The sequence below is a fragment of the Heloderma suspectum genome, chromosome 2 (assembly GCF_057233095.1).
Source record: "Heloderma suspectum isolate Gila_16-S chromosome 2, 16-S_ref, whole genome shotgun sequence".
Lineage (NCBI taxonomy): Eukaryota > Metazoa > Chordata > Lepidosauria > Squamata > Helodermatidae > Heloderma > Heloderma suspectum.
Genome location: NC_139459.1, coordinates 49940577 through 49956644, shown reverse-complemented (window position 1 = coordinate 49956644; position 16068 = coordinate 49940577). Strand labels below are relative to the sequence as shown.

The following is a 16068-nucleotide window of genomic DNA, read 5'->3' as shown; positions in this document are numbered from 1 at the left end:
AAGGCTCAAATAAAAAAAATTCCCCTCTGAATAAGAGAGTCTTAAGAGCCTGTTTAAATGTAGGGAAAGGGTGTGTGTGTGTGTGTGTGTGTGTGTGTGTGGTAATGAATCCCTCTTGGGAGGCTATTCCATAGTTTGTTTGTTTGTTTATTTACACTATTTATAAACTGCTCCACATCAAAAAAATTCGGAGCAGTGAACAGCAGAAATAAAAGAATAAAACACCACGTTAAAACAATTGTAACATTTTAAAAGAAACAAATTCTGAATTTAATAAACCATGGCTGGTCACGCAAGGAAGGTCTCTCGAATTAACAATGTCTTCAGGAGGTGCTGGAGGCAACACAACGTTGGCGCCTGCCTGACCTCCGAAGGCAAGGAGTTCCACAGGAAGGGGGCCATCACTCTGAAGGCTCTTTTCCTTGTGGACTTCAGCCAGGCTATGGGTCCACATGGAACCACCAGAAACTGATGACTTCAGTGTCTGGGCAGTTTGGTAAGGAAGAAGGCACTCTCTCAGGTATTCCTGAGAGAACAGGAGTTCAATGCTGAAAAGGGGCAGCTCCCAACAGCAACTGAGCTGCAGAGTCCTGCACTAGCTCCAGGTTCTGGAGCAGCCTTAAGGGCAATCCCACATAGAGTGCATTGCAGAAATCCAGTCTTGAGGTTACTAGTGCCTGTACCACTGTGGCCAAGCTAATCCTGTCCAGGCTGTAGTTGGCAAACCAGTCAAAGCTGGTAAAAGGCACTCCAAGCAGCTGCGGCCACTTGGGCCTCCAGCAACAATGATGGGTCTAGGAGTACCTCCAAACTACAGACCTGATCTTTCAGAGGGAGTGCAACCCCATCCAGAACAAGCAATGAGCCTATCTCTTGGACTTGGGAACCACTTACCCACAAGGCTTCTGACTTGCCATGATTCAGTTTCAGTTTATTAGCCCTCATCCAGCCCATTACTGAGTTCAGGCATTGCTCCAGGACTTGCACAGCCTCTCCTGATTCAGATATCACAGGAAGATAGAGCTGTGTGCCACTGGAATACTGATGGCACTTGACTCCATATCTTCTAATGGCCACTCCCCGAGGCTTCATTTAGATGTTAAATAACATGAGGGACAAGATGGTACCCTGTGGAACCCCATAGCTTGATTGCCAAGGGGCCGAGGAAAAGTCAACCAATGTTACTCTCTGAAATTGGCCCTGTAGGACTGGAACCACTGTACCACTCTGATATCCGTCCCATGGAGTCAATCCAGGAGGATACCATAATCGATGGTATCATAAGCCAATGAGAGGTCAAGCAGAATTAACAGGGTTGCACTCCCCCTGCCCCTCTCTCGATAAAGATCATCCATCAGGGCGACCAAGGCTGATTCAGTGCCGTAACCAGAATGAAACCCAGACTGAAATGCGTCTAGATAATGAGTATACTCCAAGAGTGTCTGCAATTGCTCCTCCACCTTCCCTAAGAAAGGGGTATTAGCAACTAGGTGGTAGTTGTCTAATACCACTGGGTCCAGAGTGGGCTTCAGGAGTGGGTGCACTACTGCCTCCGTAAGGGCAGCAGGGACCACCCATTCCCATTTATCACTCCCTGAACCCATCCAGTCATACCCCCTTGGCTAGCTTTTATAGCCAGGAGGAGCAGGGACTGAGAGGGTATGCGGTCAGTTGCATTGCTGCAAGCACCTTGTCCACATAGTCAGGCTTCAGTAACTGGAACTGATTCCACAAAATTGGGCAGATGGTGGCATCAGAGACCTCAACTGGAACTGCGCTAACAACAGTGTCAAGTTTGCTGAGGAGACAAGCGTTTTTCTCCTCAAAGTGCAATGCAAAAAGGTCACAGCGGGTCCTTGACAGGGCCAGGGCCCTGTTTGCTGGGGAGGATGTTAACAGTCCCCAGACTACCCAGAAGAGTTCTGCTAGCCGGCTACTCGACGCAATGGAGGCAGCAAAATAAGCCCTCTTTGCTGCCCGTGCTGCCACGCAGTAGGCATGATTATGTGCTCTAGAGCATGCTCGGTCATCTTCACTTTGAGTCTTATGCCATTTGTGCTCTAGCTGACATCCAGCCTGTTTCATTGACTGCAGCTCCCCAGTATACCAAGGAGCAGAATGGGCTCCACAGTGCTGGAGAGGGCATCCACGTGCAATCAAGTCGGTGGCCCTCCTCATCTCACTGCTTCACAGTGAGGCTAGGGCCTCAGCTGGATCACCACTTTTCTCCATTGGAAAATCCCTATGAGCATTCAGAAATCCATTGGATTCTATCACTCTCCTGGGGCAGACTATCCGAATGGGTCCCCCACCCCTGCAGGAGGGAAATAGTGCTGTGAGTTCAAATCTCACCAGGAAATGGTCTCACCATGACAATGGGGTTACTTGAACCCCCCCCCCCCAGTCTTCAGACTACCCAACTCACAACTTGGAGCAAAAACTAAGCCCTGCTTCATGTGTTGGACCAATGACACACTGATACAGCCCCATGGTTTTCATGGAGGCCATGTAGTCCCGAGGTGGAACTCCTGAGACAGCCTCAGAACGGAAGTTGAAGTGATCCAGAACCACTATCCCGGGTTCCTCCAACACCATACTCGAGACTGCCTCTGCCATCCCAGTCAGGGAGGATGCTGGGCAGCAGGGTGGGCAGTATGCCAGCAGCACCCCCAGTCTGTCTCTATGGCCCAACATCAGGTGCAACCCCTCAAGGCCTGCTCCTAGGTGGAGTGATTTCCTGGTGAAGGGGTGGAGGTTCTGTGAACCACGGCAACCCTGCTCCCACCCCCCACCCTCAAACCTATGTTGGTGCTGCAGCGAGTACTCAGGCAGAGCTGAGTCAGGTCAACCCCACCCAGCTCACCCACCCAAGTCTCATGCCAGGTTGGCCTTCTCATCCACGATTAAATCATGAATTAGGGTGGCCTTATTGCAAACCGATGTGGCATTAAATAGCAGCACGGCAAGACAGGAGGGCTCAGTGGATGAGCTACGAGGCCCATGAGAGCTAGACGAGTGGGGGAGGTAGAAGGAGAACAGTGTATAAAGACCATTCTCCTTTGATGTCCCAACTTCCTGCCTTATCTCCTTCTGCACCAAGTCACTGGAATAGTGGTGCCTTCTCCATGGGTCCCTGTGTCAGAGTTTCCCAAGCACATCCTTACCACACAGAACTACCCACACATTCTCAGCACCCAGCCACCATTCAAACATACCTTCAACCATTCAACACATACACTCCACCCATCCAGCAGTCACTCCCAGCCAAACAAACACAATCACACAGCTGAAGGTGCCTGAAAAGGCCCTTGTCTCCAAAAGCCACCCTTCTGTTGTTGAAGGAGCAATGAAGATGGCCATAGAAACGGAGGAAGCAAGTTCCTCTGCCTCTTCAAAACCCAGCTTGTACTTCTGGTAGTTCTCGGTTCACATGCTGCTGAAGCCTAGCTTGTAGGATTTTGAGCATAACCTTGCTGGCATGTGAAATGAGCGCAATTGTACAGTAGTTTGAACACTCTCTGGCATTGCCCTTCTTTGGAATTGGAATGTAAACTGACTTTTTCCAGTCTTGTGGCCATTGTTGAGCATTCCAAATTTGTTAGCATATTGAGTGCAGCACTTTACAGCATCATCTTTTAGGATCTTAAATAGCTCAGCTGGAATACTGTCATCTCCTCTAGCTTTGTTGTTAGTAATGCTTCCTAAGGCCCACTTGACTTCACTCTTGAGGATGTCCGGCTCAAGTTCAGTAACCACACTATCATGGCTATCAGGGACATTAAGATCTTTCCTGTATAGTTCTTCTTTGTATTCTTTCCACCTCTTCCTTCTTAATCTCATCTGCTTCTGTTAGGTCCCTGCCTTCTTTGTCCTTTATCATGCCCGTCTTTGCACAAAATGTTCCCTTGAGATCTCTGATTTTCTTGAAAAGATCTCTAGTCTTTCCCATTCTGTTGTTTTCCTTGATTTCTTTGCACTGTTCATTTAAGAAGGCCTTCTTGTCTCTCCTTGCTATTCTCTGGAACTCTGCATTCAGTTGGGTATATCTTCCCCTTTCTCCCTTGCATTTCGCTTCCCTTCTTTCCTCAGCTACTTGTAAAGCCTCATCAGCCAGCCACTTTGCTTTCTTGCATTTCTTTTTCTTTGGGATGGATTGAGTTGCTGCCTCCTAAACAATGTTACGGACCACCGTCCATAGTTCCTCAGGCACTCTGTCTATCAGGTCTAATCCCTTGAATCTATTCCTCACCTCCACTGTATATTCATCAGGGATATGATTTAGGTCATACCTGAATGGTTTAGTGGTTTTCCCTACGTTCTTCAATTTAAGCCGAAATTTTGCAAGAAGCAGCTCATGATCTGAGCCACAGTCAGCTCCAGGTCTTGTTTTTACTGACTGTATAGAGCTTCTCCATCTTTGGCTGCAAAGTACATAATCAATCTGATTTCGATATTGACCATCTGGTGATGTCCATGTGTAGAGTCGCCTCTTGTGCTGTTGGAAAAGAGTGTTTGCTATAATCAGTGTGTTCTCTTGGCAAAACTCCATTAGCCTTTGTCCTGCTTCATTTTGTACACCAAGGCCATGCTTGCCTGTTATCCCGGTGATTTCTTGACTTCCTACTTTAGCATTCCAATCCTCTATGATGAAGTGGACATCTTTTTTTGGTGTTAGTTTTAGAAGGTGTTGTAGGTCTTCATAGAATCGATCAACCTCATCTTCTTCAGCATCAGTGGTTGGGGCATAGACTTGAAGTACTGTGATGTTGAATGGTTTGCCTTGGATTCGTACTGAGATCATTCTATCGTTTTTGAGATTGTACCCCAGTACTGCTTTTCCCACCCTTTTGTTGACTATGAGTGCTACTCCATTTCTTCTAAGGGATTCTCGTCAACAGGAGTAGATATGATGGTCACCTGAATTAAATTCGCCCATGCCTGTCCATTTTAATTCACTGATTCCCCATGTTCAATCTTGCCATCTCATGTTTGACCACCTCCAGCTTACCTTGATTCATTGATCTTACATTTCAGGTTCCTAAACAATATTGTTCTTTACAGCATCGGACTTTCTTTTCATCACCGGACACATCCACAGCTGAGTGTCCTTTCGGCTTTGGCCCAGCCGCTTCACTCTTTCTGGCGCTACTTGGAAATACCCTCTGCTCTTCCCCAGTAGGGGAACATTGGACACCTTCCGACCTGAGGGGCTCATCTTCCGGCATCATATCTTTTAGCCTTGTGATACGTTCCATGGAGTTTTCTTGGCAAGAATACTGGAGTGGGTTGCCATTTCCTTCTCCAGTGGACCACATTTTGTCAGAACTCTCCACCATGACTTGTCCATCTTGGGTGGCCCTGCACGGCATAGCTTATGGCTTTACTGAGTTTCGCAAGCCCCTTCGCCACAACAAGGCAGTGATCCATGAAGGGGAGGCAGTCATACCTGCTCCTTTTCCAGTTTCCACAGTGCTTAAAGTCGCAGCTTATCATCGCTATAGCCTGGGGCTCTGTGCTCTTTCCACTGAGCTCTAATAGAATTCTTTTCTTGATGGCTGGGTGGAGTCTGGGTGGAGTCTGATTACTTCATCTGTGTTCCCGCCTCCTCCTCTTGCTGAGTCCCCCCTGCCTCTCCCCCTTCACTGACAGAAACATACTTCCAGATGGGGTGAGGGGATTGGAAGTGAATGTCATCAGACTGGCAGGGGCTGCTGAACCAGTCAGAGAGGCTCCCCCCTCCAGGCTCTTCTCCCCTTAATGGCATTCTCGGGAGCAAGCCTCACTGACCACAACGGGAGTTAGTTCTGAGTAGACTTCCCAGACATATGCCCGATTTCCCCCATTTTTTTCTCTTTTCCCTCTAAATAGCAGGCTACCGCATTAGGAGACACCCCTAAGGCTACCGCATTAGCAGGCACATGCTAAGTCACTATCTCATTATCACACTATTGTGCAAGTCTTCCATCAATATGCATACCCTCCATGTCAGTATGTTGCTATGACTCTATCACTCAATCGTGAAATAGCACTAACACACATTTGCGCTATCGTGCGATAGCACATCGGTCCAGTGGTGCCTGCTGACTCCTGTTGAGGTCAAGGGGGCTTGTTCCAGAAAATGTGCTATCGCACGATAGCGCAAATGCGTGTTAGTGCTATTTCACGATTGAGTGATAGAGTGATAGAGTCATACATAGAAAGATACTGACATAGAGGGTATGCATATTGATCGAAGACCTGCACAATAGAGTGATGCCGAGATAGTGACTTAGCGTGTAATATGAAAACTAGATTATGATGCTTGCAGCATCTTTTCCCTGGTCCAAACGACACAAAGGAATATTAGCTGTAGATCCTCCCCATGTGTCGTTCTGGAGAAGCGACCTGAACTTGAAAAACTTGATTTTCAGGCTGTAGTGGGAGTACTTGCTTGCCCACGATAGCAGGCTTATATGCACTAGTGTTCTGGTGCTTATTTTCAATGATGTTTTAAAAGTTGGTCCCTCGGCATCCTGCTCCAAAACGGCTTTTTTGTAGAAGGAGACAGTCATTTGAACATTCTGGTGCAAACCATTTAAAGTTAATATTCAGCATATAGTTATTGAAAATATTATTCTGCATTACTAGAGCATGGAAAGCAGGGGTGAGCAGAAAGTAGATTCTTAGATGTTTTGGACTTCAGCTCCCAGCATTCCTGACCATTGACCATGCTGGCAGGGGCTTCTGCCAGATGAAGTCCAAAACGTTTGGAGATCTACTTTCTGCCTGCCCATGATTTAGAGCAACATAACTCCAGTGTCTAATCTCCCTTCCACCTCCGTGGTGTGTCTGTTTGTGTGTATGTATGTGCATATGCACAGGGGCGGGGCCATGAGCGTAGCACCTCCTACTGTTGCATTTGTAGATTTCTGACTCTGGGCCAGAACTACATGTACAACTGGGGCTATAGGGGACTGACGATTCCTTCCCACCTCCCAATAGGCTCTGAAGAATGTAAGAACTGCCTTTCTGGTTAAGGCCAAGGTCCATCTAGTCCAGCATTCCAAAGCAAGCAACTAGATTCTCCCAGAAGCAGCATATGTACAAAAAGTCCTCTAAAAATTCAATTTAAAGCGCCTTCTATTTTTTTTTGCTTCTGTGATTACAGTGCTTTTGTGTTAGTAAACCAGTAAACTGAAATAAATGGAGCATGTTTTGACCAAACTGTGGCCCTTGCTATTGATTTCAGTGGAATCTAGATAAAATATAGCCACTGAGTCATGTCTTTGCCAGAGTTGTTCTTGAAGGAATCTGTGGAACTGTAGGAATGTGATTTATAACCTGTATGTTAGATATTGCTTTGTCATTTGTTTTAAATTGCATTGTGTCTTCCAGTAAAAATAAATAATTGATGGAGTAAATGTGTAATTAATTGTGCTGCTTTGTGAACTTGGTGAAGTCTTGAAATACTTTTCCTATTAGTCTACGTTATTTATGCACATAGGAAGCTTGTGAGCTACTCTTTGTGAAGGAACTGTTGATGTATTAGAAAGTCTAAGAAATCTGCTTTGGATATCTAGCTGCCAAAATCCACTGGAATTGTCAGTGATATCAGCTTTGAACAGAAACCAAAAAAAGTGTAGCTTTCTTGTGATGTTCCAAGTTTCGGTGACCATGAATTACTCTTTTAATAACAGATACTTGCAACATGATTCTCTAGGGATGTATGAAAGGGACTTACCTTATCCCGCAGCTTTTTTCGCGGTGGGGGGGAGGTGCTTCGCTTCTCCCCCCGAAGTTCAGGCGGGGGGGGGAGGCGCCCCGCCTCGCCCGGCCGAAATTCAGGCCGGGGAGAAGCACCCCGTCTCCCCAGCCGCGAAAGAAAAAGTAAAAAAACAAAAACAAAAAAAACCCCGTGATAGGCTACGTAATGATTAACGTAGCCTATCATGGCTAGATTTCCAAAGTCAGCCGTGATAGGCTACGTTAATCGTCACGTAGCCTATCACGGGTGACTTTGGAAATCTAGCCGTGATAGGCTACGTAAATCGTCACGTAGCCTATCACGGGTGTGTGTTTTTTGGGTTTTTTTTAACTTTTTTATTTTGTAATGGCGGCGGCAGCCGGTTGGGAGACCGGCCGCCGCCCCTGACGAAACACCGCCGAACCGCCGCTGGGACCCGCCGCCGAGAGGGACATTCGCTGAAGGTAAGTCCCATCCCGGGGGGGGGGGGGGCGGGGGGCCAACGGAGAATTTCCCCAACACTTTCGGGGGGCCGAATGCCTCGGCGCTCGGCCTTCTGAAGATTTGTGGAGAAATTCTCCGCCATCCCTATGATTCTCAAAGAGCTCTGCTGATCCTTCAATTTCAAGGATGTTTCTAATGATTCAGTTAGTGATTAGCCATATGACGAACAATCAGTTCAAAACTGAGGGGTGGGGGTGAAATGCCCCCCCGCAATCAGGGGGAGGATTTTGAGAGGGGCAACCGTTCATGAAAATTTGGGGGTTGCTAACAATTTTGGGTGACTGCTTTCTTTTAATTCTCCCCACCACCACCACCACCACTGCCAGAGGTAGTGGGGACCGTCCTTCACCAGCTGCCTCCTAACCGCTTCCATCCCCGCTCCCCATAAATGCCCCCAAATGACAGGACATCATGGAAAAAGTAAAACAATAACAATAATAATAAAGGAAAAAAATAGTAAGGAAGCCACTACAGAATGGTAAGCTCACCCCAGCAAAACTTTCAGCAATTTTTGCACCCCTGCCCCCAAATTGCCAAAATGCTCCTACCCAGATTTGCTGCCTGCAAATGGAGAGGGGCGTTTTTATGCAGCAATATTATTAGCAGTTGAGGATTGATGTTCGAGCAGTCACAGGGTTCTATGTCAACCCTTTAGATTGCCTCTATTGTTGGAATTCCATAGTAAATAATTGTTCCTACTTCACTTAATATTTTCTTGTGAATGAAATAATAATGCATTTATAACTGTTTCACGTGAACCACCAGTAAGGGGTATGTAAAAGTTTAAATAATTCCAGTAGTGTGCAGTTTTGCAAAACCTTGCAAAACAGAGTTCAGGTGGCACCAAGGGCATTTAGGATGAAGAGACATCAGGGTTGCTGTCCCTTTGAAAATATAAATGCCAACAGTTATTTGGATCTTCTTCGAGTGCTAAGTGGAACACTTAGGTTCCTTGTAAGGCAGAGATCCAGAAGTACATGAACCATACTAGAGATTATATTTTGGTAGTGCACTAGGTAAAGAGTGAATATAGGCTGAATTGAATAGTATTACCTAAATGTTGGAGGGTATGTAAAGCACATAAACAAAAGCCCCGTATTTAGATTGTAGAAGGTCATCTTCCTCCAGATCCATTCCTCAACATTAGGGGTGGGGAAACCTTTTCAGCCACAGTTCCAGATACCCACCACCAGAGAAAATCTCCCGGGGGCTGTATGCCAGCAGTGGGTGAGGCTGGAGCCCAAAGTAGGTGTGGCCACCCACTTTCACACCTTTTTCACGCAGACATGCACACACACGCACACACAATTCATACACATACCTACATACATACACATGCATATCCTTCCCTGATCCCTGCTCAGCGCTCAGAAAGGGAGGCTATCCTGACCCCGGGCTGGGAAAAGGGCTTATTTCTCATCAGCAGAACATTTCCCTCCCAAGAACGTTTGCCTGGGGAAAAGGGGGGGGGGTCTGGACGAGGGGGCAAGGCCTGAGGAACAAGCTGGCAGATGAAGTGGAATGCCCTCTCCTGAGGTTAATGATTCCCCATGCCTGCTCCACATGATGGCTAAATGTGGTATTCCCTTAAACACACACAAATAGCAAACAGCTATGTTGGTCCATTAGAAAAAGTTCAGCAGGTAATGGTAGTAGGATAATACCTTTGTGCAACCTGGATTTATTTTTGTTTTTGTAACCAGCACAACCTTACCTAATGATAACACTTACTGTACCCCATCTTAAGACTGTTACTGACAGACACACTTTCCATGATGTCCAGCTTTTTCTCTCTTCCGCCCCACAACCTTTCTGTTTGTTTTCTTTAACAACCAGTCTGAAGAAGAGATTTGGGGAACACAAAAACTTGCTTAATTTGTGACTTTTTAGTTGGTCCTAATAAAGGCATTACCTCACAGATACTCTTGAAATCTTTGCTATTGTTCATACCTATTTTAATTTTAAAATGTATACATTATAAATGAAGAGTAAACTGTGGAAAGGTGATACATATGTAATATGATGTGCACTCAAGAGTTCTTTGTGTTTGGGACCAGACCTATATGTTACCTGGCTTGCCAACCTTCTTGTCAGGGTGGAAACTGAGCCGATAGAAGCCCAGAGCAGTTCTGATTCTGAGGAGGAACAGCAAACCGTGGGAGAGAAGCTCGCTCATCGCTCACAGGCACAGCAGCTGGCAGAGATTCCTTCTGCCAGCATTCCTGAGATAGATAGTGACCCTGGCAGTGAGAGAGTGCAGGAGGGGGGCTTGCTGGATGTTCAGTGCCGACGCCGGGAGCGACGACAGCTGGAGGGTGCGGAAAGGAGGCATAGCGCTCGTTTGGTGCGCAAGCAACGGTCGTGTCCCGAGGACCCAAGGGAAAGAGGGAGGAACTCTCCCTAGCCCATAAGTTCAAGGTCTTCCCATGATTCTCCTTCAAACGGGGACCAACTGCCTAACCCTGAGCATAGGCTACTCTGCTGTTCCTTGCTTAGTCACTGGTGATTAGCATCTGAAAGAGTCATTAAGTTGTAAAAGGATTAAAGCCTTGAAAAGAATCCTTTTGTCTGTGTCTTGAGTTAGCTATTGGAGTAGACTGAAAGAGGCCGCCAGGGCGCTCCTGACACTTCTCTAGGTAGCCAACAGTAGTTTCCCAAGCCTCTGGGTCAGGCACAGAATGGACAGCAGACAACCATTAAATACTAAATGATAATTGACTGCGGTGAACATACCGTTTTGTCCTTGCATATACTGTTTTGTCCTTGCACCCAAGTGGTGAGAACTCCAGGGGTACAAGTACTATCCAGAGGAATGGTTTCCTAGGAATGAGGTAACTGGAAACTTATGCCGTTTTTCAGATATATGGTTTATTTACACATATATTCAGATTGAGCATATGTGGAGGCTCACAGCATCAACACCCCAACAGACAGGGCCAGCCCAAGATACTTTGCTACCTGATGCAAAAACAAGATGGCGTCCCTCCCATTCCACGTACAAAAAAGCACATTGGACTGTTAGCTGAATCTTTCTTCAACAGTGGCAATGGTACAACATCCTCCATACTGCACCTGAAGGCAGTAGGATAGCTTATGGGGCTCAGGGAAGGTTGCATGGCACACAGGTCTTTCCTCCAACACCTTGCTACTCCCTCCCAACATCTGCTGCCTGAGATGCATGCCTCGCTCTGCCTCATGATAGAACCAGCCTTGCCAACAGATTTCTTCCTGCATTAAGTTTCTGTGGAGAGACATCTTTTTAACCAAAGAAGGTACTTGAGCACTCTGCCAGGGCCATCAAGATAATCTCTAGCAGTCCTGCTGATTCCATTAACCCTCTGGGACCAAAGGGTCAAGGACCAAACCTAATCTTACACTCAAGAATTGCGGGGCTGTAAGGGACCCCATAGATTACCCGCCACTCAAATGTACAACAATATAATGTAGAAAGATGGTAGTCTGTATTAATCTCTCATGTGGCAAGGATAATTTTACTACACAAATGTATCTGACCAGCAATTCCAGGGAAGCAGAGGAATGGTGGGATTCTCAGCATGTGGGCAGACAACACAGATGTGACACAGAAGCACAATGCTAGCAGTTTCTCACCGTGAGGTTGCCAAATGATATTTGCAATTACAACATGAATAACACAGCCTATGGACTTACTTATGATGTCATTATGTGGGATGAAGCACTAGAAATGCCCTTTAGTGCTGCCTGGTTTGACATTATTTGAATTTTTGAACCAAGTTCATTTCTGGCCTACTCAAATGTGTACGAGGCGACAAGCTGTTTGGTGAAATGAGCTAGAAGAAGGGAGGTCTGTGGCTCTGGCATTTTAATAGCTTTTTAAAATTAATAATTACACATGAAGTCAGTTCCAAAAGAAAAACTATGCACAGCCTTCATTCCCAGAACCTCACAGTTAGCTCAACTCTTTATTTATTGCAATACTTAGTACATGATCACTTATTAACTCCATTATGGTTACTCTAAAGGAAAGGTTGATGTTGTCGCCTCTGTATTCTAGTTAGTTTCATGATGGTTTTTTATCCAGATTTCTTAAGGTTAACAACTTCATCCTTTTAAAATAACCATCTTTGCGGTTATTGTAATATTATTATATAATGTGAATGTATCAGGTTGTATTTTTTGTCTGTCATTTTAGGCTACTAGAGGGGTCATTAAAAATCAACACATTTCAAAAAATCTAAATAGATTTTGATAGATTGTTTTCTTGTGTGTTTAAAATGTTTTGCTGTTTTGAAAGCAGCATAGGAAAAATGTTGGGGCTATTATCACAACAAGTTAGGATTGAAATGCTCATGGTCTGAATCTTGGAAGTCTGGTGGACACTTCTTTAATAGTTCCTATTTAAAAGACAAGCTATACAAATATTGGCTTAAATCCAATGTTACTTCTGCTTGCTGTCCTACCCGCTGTGGTCCCCTGTGCATCTTTCAGATCTGCTCTGGAGGGTTCCCCTGCCCACAACATTGCTGCCCTATTTATGCATTTCTTTTATCTTACAATAATATAGACTATTTAATAACATATGTAAATTTCTGCTCTGAGGAAAAAAGTGCTTTCATTACTGAGCCAAATTAAGGTAGCTCACTTTGTTTATTTGTATACACTGAATACTAAATGAACGAACGATGAGAGAAAATGCATATGGTAGTCTGTAGAGAACAAATTGGAGTATCAGTAGCAGCTGCTACACATTTTGCTTCCTTTTTCTTTATCTCTCTAAAATGATTTTAACCCAGTTCACCGCAAACTCCATTTTGAAATACCTTTCAGCCAAAATGAGCAGCTGAGACAAGGGTTGCATGATCATATCCCTTTGCCACGAAATCGCTGTGAGGGTTTTGTGTGCGATGAAAAGACTTGGAGCAGCCAAGATCAAGGAGGCACAAAACGTAGGCCAAATTACAAAGCAGATCCTGGAAGCAATCTTGCTCCAATCTGCCTCTCGCACAGATGAGGGAGAGCAGAAGGCCAGAAATCTGAGATGCTAGACCTGGCCAACTAGAATTAGGATCTGTAGCTTTCTTGGAAGACATTTAGTTTGGCAGAAACTGGCAGGCTGTTGCTCAGATCCCTCAATTTTTAATCTCATTTGATTCATGCTCAGTCTCATTTGATTGAATGCTGTGGCTAGACTGTTGACTGGGGCTGGTTACAGGGAGCGTGCAGCTCCCTTGTGAAAACAGCTTCACTGGCTACTGTTCTGTTTCTGGGCACAATTCAGAGTGCTGGCTGTGACCTGTGAAGCCCCATATGACTTGGAACCAGGCTACCTGAAAGACTGCCTTTTCCGATATGAGCCTGCCCAGATTTAAAGATCTTCGGAGGAGGCCCTTCTCTCAGTGCTGACACCATCAGAGGTGCATTGGGTAGGGACATGAGAGAGGGCCTTCTTGATGGCTCCTCCCAGGTCTGGAACTCTGTGCTGATGGAGGCTAGGTTGGCTCCCTCGCTGTTGTCCTTCCTCCAGCAGGCAACAATGTTTTTATTCAGGCAGGCCTTTGGCATGTAAGCTGGTCTGTTGCAGAATCCAGTTTTAATTGGTTGGCTGCTGTCCATTTCTTTTATTGATTTGTTTTTAATTGTGTTTAGATTGTGATGTTTTAATGTTTTTAATGAAGAGTTTGTTTTCAATCTGTATTTTATTATTGTTAGCTACCTTGAGGACCATTTTCGAGGGATATAAATTTAATAAATAATAGATATTTGCTTTATTTACAAATATATAAGCAGAGCATTAATGGAGGCGAAGAGACACACTTTTAGCAGGTGGGAGATCTGATAATAACTCCTGAATAAGAATCCAGAGAGCAGCTGTTGCAGCGTCCTCTAAGGCTACACCACAGTGTAGCTAACTCCAGTGAAACTTTCATCTCCCCTTTCTCTGCCTAAATTCAAACTGCCTGAAGCTGCCTTTTCTCACCCCCAGGCCCTGGCAGAGTGTTTTATTTTATTTTATTTTATTTATTATTTTATTTATTTGTTTGTTTGTTTATTACATTTCTATACTGCTCAATAGCCAAAGCTCTCTGGGTGGTTTACAGAGATTAAAACATTTAAAAATACAAAAAATGTTGGTTTCAGATCCCACTCTTGCAGGTGAATTGCTCATTCAAGAAGACATCTGAAGCCTTTAAAGGCGTATGAACACTCTTTTATGAAATCCTTGACAGCCATTAGACAACACTGGACACAAAGCCATAGGCCAGGGGTCCCCAACCTTTTTGGGCCCGTGGGCACATTTGGGAATTTGGGAAACTGCTGAGGCCACCACCACAAAATGCCTAGTCAATGGATCACCACTTTGGCAACTCCCTTTCATGTCTGTGGCCTTAGGCTGCGCCCTATTCAGCAAAAACGTTTGATTTGTGTTCACTGGACGCTGCAACATCGCTGTAATAAGGGATTGTCTGATTTGGCTAATTGCTTGCAGTGCAATGCAGTGAATGCTTCTTTTAAACATAGGTTTTGGCAATGTCCAGTAGCAGGTTCTTTTTGTGGGGAGGTTTATTACACAGAAAATGTTGTACCAGAACAGTCTTTAATGTTCACTGATGTATGTGCTCTTTTAAATTCTTTACCTGCTTCATGGAAATTAACAAACAGTCAGTGTAAATGGATTCTCTACATCCCTTCGACAGTTAAAAGACTGACTGCACCTCCTATAATGCAGTGGATTGAGGACCTTACAATACTTTAAGTATTTGAAAGGGTGGCATGTAGATGTCACCTTCAAATGGACACTTATTTGTATATTTGGTCTACTTTTGTGGAACCCATGTATAATTGCTAGAAAGTTTTATGCATTTCATACAAATCGATGAACGTATATTTTAAAAAATGTGGATTTGCGGGGGGGGGGTACACAGGCACCATGTTGGGGACCCACCGCATTGGGGACCCCTGCCATAGGATATGTGTCCCTCCTTTTTTTAAAAAAAAATTCTTTTGTGCCACTGGAAAGTCTGCATGTGCAAAGTTCTCCAAACTCTGATATATTTAGTTCAGCCTTTCCCAGCCTGCTGCCTTCCAGATGTGTTAGACTGCAACTACAATAATTTCCAGCACTATGGCTTGTAACACATTGGGAGGGTACCAAGCTGGAGGAGGCTAATTTAGATGTGGATTGTTGCCAGTTTTATTGTGGGATGGAGTTAAAGAACAATAAAAATGACTCATTCTTTTTAGCCCTGTTCACCCGTTATTTATGTGAATAGGGTATCTGTGGTGAAAGGGGCAGCCGGACTGCACAGTTAGTCCTACCGCCAAAGTCATACTGCTCCTGTCAGCTCTGCTGTCACTGTGTTCTCTAGAATGTCTGAAGTGGGGTGGGGTATTCATGGAGGCTCCTGTGTGAGGGCCTTTTCAGTTGGTGCACCCCAGCTGTGGAATTCCCTCCCCAGAGAGCTTTGGCTATTGGGCAGCATAGAGATGTGATGTAATAAACAAGCAAACAAATTTAGAACCATACATAGTCAGGGATATAAATAACATGAGGATCTTCCACAAGTACAAGGGGCTCCCCAGTGTGGAAATTAGGCTGAACACATCAGCAGCAGGGGTGGAAGAAGCAGTGTGACTTTGGGGATGGGGCTAAAATGTATGGCCCACTACCCCTTTTAACATGGGCTCCCCCTGCCCCTTTAATTCCAGCTCATAATAAAATTGGCATCTCTTTGCAGGATGACTGTGCTGGAAATAACCTGTTTTCCTATGTTACATTTTTTTAGAATGTAAGTCTTTGGGGCAGGGATTTGTTGTTTTATTGTTTTATTCTGTACAATGCCATGTGCATTGATGGCACAACA

The 16068-nt window shown here is 45.1% G+C and overlaps 1 protein-coding gene across 2 annotated transcripts in view; it reads left to right on the top strand.

Annotated features, from left to right (window-relative positions):
• ARHGEF28 (Rho guanine nucleotide exchange factor 28) overlaps window positions 1-16068 on the top strand; it is a 211346-nt gene that overhangs the window by 123287 nt on the left and 71991 nt on the right. The window lies entirely within an intron of this gene.